Here is a 6,000-nt window from a genome sequence, read left to right on the forward strand (position 1 = left end):
GTGATATACCACCAAGGAAAATATTCTTCGTCGTGACACAGAGGCGTTTTCATGGCAGCCTGGAAGCATAAAACCCGGTTGAGCACAAGCAAAGTGCTGTGCAGGTAAGCAGGCCGTCTGCAAAACCCTGAAATCACCCAGTGGGGCTCATGAGAGCAAAACAAAGTATTAACGGTCGATTTTCACAACCGGAGCATATCCCACATCTATCTATTACTTTTTTCCCCAATGAATACGGTAAAAAAATAAATTGAATTCAAATTCACGTAATGCAATTATACATCACGAGAAGACATATGGAAACAATTTGTACTCCAAAGCAAAGACTTGGCATTATAAACTACTCCTCCGATATCCTCAACACCCTCAAAGAAATACCAATTAAAACAGCTCCAAGTAGTACAGTTTGGGAGAGCAGATGTGATGTTCAATCTATCACAAAGTGTAATGATCATTCAAGTCAGGCACACAAAGCAGGAGAATGATCATGCTTGCATTTATTTTTATTTTTATTTTTTGTGTGTATCTGCTGAATCACGTCACCATTTGACACAACCTCCACCGTGGAAACAGGAGCTGTGACACTTAAACAACTCTGACTGCACCATCAACTATTCCTGTCAAACATGCTGAAAAGCCGACCTTTGGGAATGTGCATAAAGAACAGTGTGGCTGTGAGATGTTGCTCCTTTTGTCTCTTAGTCGGAGGTTAAAAGAAAAGAAGGGAAGGAGGATTGAAAAAAACACAAAAAACCAAGCATTTGTGTGGCGAACAAGCTCTGGATAAATCTTAAACCTGACTCAAATTGGAAAAATGAAAGCCCTGACTCAAGATGTCGGGAGAGAGAAAGAAAAAAAAACGAAACATCAACGTTAAACCTCTCCTGCAATCGTTTTTCCCTGCTGACTTTAGGTTTTCCACTAACCTGCGTCCATTTTTACTCATGTCAGGGGGGGATTGTGGTTTTTGAACATTTCTTTTGTCTGAACATACCCCCTACGTCTTGGACGTAATCTTTTACAAGTGCACAACCGTAAACAGACGGGCCAGCATCTCTGCAGTGCCATGGACTACTAAACATAGAGTATTGTGTTCTTTGCCACCATTACAGCAAGTAAACATAATTGGTTTTGATGATAAAATATATTTGAAACTTCTAAGTTGAGTGGCTATTAACTTGCCAAATTATAGCACTTTGCAAACAATTACAAAAATTAAATAGTCTTTTCTTTTTCCTCTGGAACATCTACTTTGTTCCAGTGTTGTCATCTAACTACTTCTCCAGACTTCCTGCAGCAATGTCAGCATTACTAAATCATGCAAACACTTTCATAATATTCTCCAGGGCATGAACAACTCTTTATTTGTTCAGGTTTTTGTTTTTTGTACTAGATAACTACAAGCACACGTAAACCCCATAAAGAACCTCAAGCAAAACACACAAAAACCTGTCTTTTCCCCAACAATGTTCAAGTAGAAGCATTCAGTAAACAACTTAATGAAAGCATGAACTGCGTGCTTCAGTTTTTTTTTTTTACTGTTTTTGTCCATAATGATTAGGAGCTCAAAACTGCTGCGTCGTAAAAGTTAAATTATAGCTTAGTGTGCAGGGGAAGCACATGTGCATACAACACAAACAGCAATTGCCATTACATCTCAATGCAGCGTCTATTATAATCAGAGTTCATTTACACGTTCGCTGCAATGAGGTCCCCCCCCCACCCCTCCTGCACAAAGACTTAATCCAGATGGCTTTAACACGAAGCGTACATGACTCCGGCGAGCCAGATAAATAAAGTAGTGAACTTCAGCTCCTCTGTGCGCCACATTTACAGCAACGGCACAAACAACATCAGCTGCATTTTTTGCATTATCGCCCGGGCGTCCGGAGGGACAGCCACAGCCCACACACTGACAGCTGCGAGAAGAGCAGTAACAAAAAAAACAAAAAAAAGCAATACCTACAGAGTGGATGTGCTGCCTCGGAGGACCGTGTCCGTCACGGACTTAAAGTGAGGAGCGGAGATTAACAGGCAGAACAGATCTGGAAAGGAGCACAAAGTTGTGCGGCTCAGGCCCGTGGCGCTCCAGGAGTTGGGAGAGGGCTTTAAAAAAAAAAAAAAAAAAACACGATCAGCTGATGGCGGTGTGACTCCACTGATCGGTCGACTCACCTCACAGGATCGCGTTAAAGTCGGCTGCTGCTGTTGCTGCTACAACAACAATAACAACAACACGCAGTCCTAACGTGGCTCGCGGAGCTCGAGCTGGTCCTGGGGTGACGATGACTCGCGCGCTGGACGAATATGTCTGAAACTGTACCGCGCCGTGATTAAACGCAAACTTGACGCCGCGAGGAGGCTTGACCTGCTCCGTCTCACAGGTTGCCTCCCCCTTGTTTCTTTTTTTTCTTTTTCCCTCCTCCGTCTCATCCAGCCCTGACATACATTCCCCCAACCTCTCCGACCTCACTTTTTTTTTTTTTTAACTACTCCAGCAGCGGGGATCTCGGGATTCTTCCTCCTGAGCTCCACGGGAGCAGCCGCTGAAACCGGACGCGGCGTAGTCGACGTCAGCTCGGCATGTGTGCGAGCGAGAGAGATCCCCCCCCCCCCCCCCCCCCCCTCCCACCCCCCGATCACCACCACCACCACCACCACACATTCGGTGGCCGCCGGAGCCGACAACAACACCCCGGCGGGGCAACGAGACGCTGCAGCCCCGCTCTCCTGTGCCACGGAGTCCCGGTGATCACCGAGCTGAGGTGTCGGTAAACTCACATCAACACCAAACTAGTAAAAACACGAGCCGAGGGAGGTAAAAAAGGGGGCAAACTTACAACAGCTTAACTTACCAGCTGCCTTCTTCCATCCTGCTCGGCCCCGATCGATGTCGTCTCTCGCCGGGGCGTTACAACGGACGACAGCTCGGCGAAGCGACCGAAAAATTGATAAGGGAGAATAGCTGGTTATAAATAGTCATGATACCCCTCCGGTGTACCGCTGAGTGGTCCGTGCGAGCCCCAGGAAGTCACGTCACGACCGTCGATCGAGCCGGAGACGTCGGAGGAACGCCTCCTCGCCGAGCAGCGGCGCTGCTACACCGCCACCTAGCGGCGGCGGCCGTCTCTGCGAGTTAAGACCCGACGGTCACGACGCGCCCGGTCCGCTGCTTGATCGCGCAGTGTGGTACTGTTTGCACAGAAACGCAACGAAAGACGCCACAGTGCGACGCAAAACTACGCCATTATGTAATACGCTTGGCTGTTATCATTATACCGATGCTTTCTGGTTGCTATTTACATATATGATCACGTTATAACTAAGGCTGAGTGACGTTGTATTTTGCTTTTGTAAATAAAGTTTGTTTGAAAGACATACTGTGCAGAGCCGCAGAACTGGATGTCAGGTTGTTTACATCGCGTCAGAAACTTTTTCGTTCGAAAAATAAAAGGTTCCCACTTCACAGTGAAAATGATGATATGTTGTTAGCAGTCGCCTCATAACAAGAAATGGTTGCAATGCAATGCAAAGGTTTTCTCGACCTGGTTTCCTCCCACTGTCCAAAAAAAATGTATGAAGGTCACTCGGTTTGCATGCAGTGACCTGGCAGCTTTTCCATGATGTTCTGGCCCATGTTTAAGCTGGAGTCAGTCCCAGCGCCTCACAACCTTGAACTATATAAAGACATATAGGAGGTTGATGTATGCTTATTATCCAGAAATCCTCAAAATGCTCTGGGTTTGTTTTATCTGGAATGCCCACAGTGTTCCCTGGTCTGAACCGATGTGGAAAAGAAATACAAACTCCCCACAGCAGTCTGCAGCTTACACTGACAAATGTTTATCATGAGACATAAGCAGAATATGCGCTGGACAGCTGTTGCAACGTAGATTCCGCCACATAACTTTCAAATCCATGCTGGGGGAAAATTGCATATAGCCTGCTGGATGATTGGGGTGGTATTTTACCAGCTGGAAACTGAGCTGTTGCTCATACCAAAGATATTGAACTTTGATTACCCACAGCAAGGATTCATGAGAATTATGGAGGCTCATGCATTCAATGGATTTTTTTTCTTCAATCAAAATAACATATGATGATTTTCGTCCCACTATTTTTAGTTGATTACAGATGCCAGTACTAATATGTCTTGCCTAACTGTGTAATGACTTTTATTTAAATGATCAATACTGTTCATTCTATTTGTAAACAATGTTAGCCACCAACATCCATTCTTCTGATACATTTGTGCTCCCTGTTTCACACTAAATGCAAGATCACAACAATATGTGATGGCGTTAAGCTGCACACAACCTGCACCCAAGGACTTGGAGCTAATGGGGCTCCTAATAAACAATAAACAATAAACAATAGTCACATTGTATGAGGCTTTTAGCCATTGGCCATAATTTAAGCATGACTAAAGCAGCATACCCGGTATAATAAAGATTAAATGAATGAAAATGAATAAATACAATATTCAACATTGAGGATTTTTTTGTTTGTTTGTTTGGTCTGCATTGGTGATGTGCTGATATTATTTAGCATATAAAGAAATAATGGATAGCTTGAAAAAGAGTCACGGGTACTAACCAAGGCGGCTATTATCAATCAACAAAATGATACAATTACTGTGGAGACCAACTCAGTCATGCCTCAAATAATACCTGAAAGTTAAAGCATAAGGATGGATCAGTGAACTCAAAGGCAGAAAGCCAAAGAATAAATCATTCTTTGGTTCTCTGACCTCCAACAAATAACAACTGTGTATCAATCAATAAAGAAAAACAATTTATTATACTTCTTATTCAGGTAATATATACCTTAATTCCTGTAGACTTATAGAATTTATTTGGAAAGAAATGAGTCTGAAATCCATGAAACAAACCATAAAACATAAATAAAATGCATCAACCCACAGAAAGCGCCATAAGGCACCGTATAAATTAACTGGAGAAAAAGTATTGGAGCTTAAAATCCCATCTGAAATTAAATTGGCGAGCGTTGAAGTTGAGCCACAGGAGTTTAGTCCAATTCTAGTATTCAAGCATAGTTAAAAGCATCATGTTCAGGAATGTGGATATTTTCTATTCATTTACGGATACTTTAAAAGTGAAGTAGGTGCTGTAAAAGACTGGTTATTGTCTATAAATCAAATGACAGAACCGCTGAGTGCGACCAGCTCAGACAAGCCTTGAAAAATACCAGCAAGTTAGACCATGAGGGCATATCAGTGACTGCTCAGACAAAAAGCCAAATGTTGAATCATTCCTTATTCTCACTGGCACTTCTCACAAATAACAACTGTATATCAATCAACCAAGTAACAAAATCGATTATCCTTTTTCATTTAGCTATCATTCTTAAGAAATGAGTCAGAATTCCATGAAACATAGCATTAAAAAAACAAAAAATTAAATACAATACCCTGCTGAAAGGAACACTGCCAAGAGACTTCACCCATTTAAACAGAGCAAAAGGCAGTTTATTATGAAAGACTTTTCTAAATTGAATTGAAGGTCATATGTGTGCCATATTAGGAAACTCATAGAGCCAGCATATGTTCTTAATAAAAGGGTATAGTATTTCATTTGGATAATATTAGCTACTCCTGAGTTCTTACATTTTACAACTTCATTGTGTGTCCCATTGGATGTTGATGGTGAAATGTCACAGGTTTGTCTGTGTGGTGATACATCCTGTACTCGTCTTATCAGATTAACTTTACTGCATTGGATGTTTATTTGAACACACACACACACACACACACACACACACACACACACACACTCACGCACACACGCGCACACACACACACACCCTGCCAAGCTGATAGCTGTCATCAGAGAGAAGGCTTGCAGCAAAGCACAGTCAGGAGTTACGTTAATTAAAGGGCCAACACAGTGAAGAGCAAAACGGTTCAAAATATTTATTTGAAGTACAAATATGACGATACCAAGGGAGGTCGAAGGGACAATTAAATGGTGTTCCAGCATT

General features: G+C 42.7%; 1 protein-coding gene across 1 annotated transcript in view; it reads right to left on the reverse strand.

The window, feature by feature from the left end:
* Positions 1-2,449, reverse strand: part of furina (furin (paired basic amino acid cleaving enzyme) a) — a 79,610-nt gene extending 77,161 nt beyond the window's left edge. The window contains exons 1-2 of the mRNA XM_080494496.1: positions 2,176-2,449; positions 1,963-2,106 (exon numbers count right to left, since the gene is read on the reverse strand). The gene's annotated coding sequence lies outside the window, so the exon portion shown is untranslated. The remainder of the gene's footprint in view (positions 1-1,962; positions 2,107-2,175) is intronic.
* Between the last annotated feature and the right edge of the window lie 3,551 nt (positions 2,450-6,000).

Source organism: Blennius ocellaris (genome assembly GCF_963422515.1).
Source record: "Blennius ocellaris genome assembly, chromosome: 1".
NCBI classification, from domain to species: Eukaryota; Metazoa; Chordata; class Actinopteri; order Blenniiformes; family Blenniidae; genus Blennius; species Blennius ocellaris.